We start from the raw sequence: 421 nt of genomic DNA, 5'->3' as shown, positions 1-421 counted from the left end.
CTATTTTTTAAAGGAAACTGTTGTGTTCTCAAGGTGTAAATGTATGAATGCCTGATTATTTAGGCTTTAATGGTTTAATAATGTGGTTTATTTGAAGGGATCTTGGCTAAATAAAATATGAAAAATAACTAAACATTAGATTTTTCCTTGTTTCTGGAACAATAGACTCATTCGCTTTTGTAGAGGCCATGCTCTGTTGTTGGGGGGAATCTGGGCTTTGCTGTTATGCTAATAATTTATCTGAAAGGAAAGAATAGAGGGGGAGGGGGAAAGTCTAGATCCCATAGCCGGAATGGACGAACCGTCGCAATAATTGGCCGGTAAGGCAACCAGTCGGGTTTTAGTTGCTGGCTGATCCAATACTTCCCCATGGGGCGTGTGTAATAAAAGGTGTAAATTCAACGTTACAAATATTAAATGT

At 38.2% G+C, this 421-nt stretch overlaps 1 protein-coding gene across 1 annotated transcript in view; it reads right to left on the bottom strand.

Annotated features, from left to right (window-relative positions):
* The window catches only part of LOC311034037 (regulator of G-protein signaling 5), a 96,245-nt gene that overhangs the window by 68,166 nt on the left and 27,658 nt on the right, over positions 1-421 (bottom strand). The window lies entirely within an intron of this gene.

Source organism: Gymnoscopelus microlampas, assembly GCF_963454915.1.
Source record: "Gymnoscopelus microlampas genome assembly, chromosome: 2".
NCBI classification, from domain to species: domain Eukaryota; kingdom Metazoa; phylum Chordata; class Actinopteri; order Myctophiformes; family Myctophidae; genus Gymnoscopelus; species Gymnoscopelus microlampas.
This window is presented reverse-complemented; position numbering and strand designations above follow the sequence as displayed.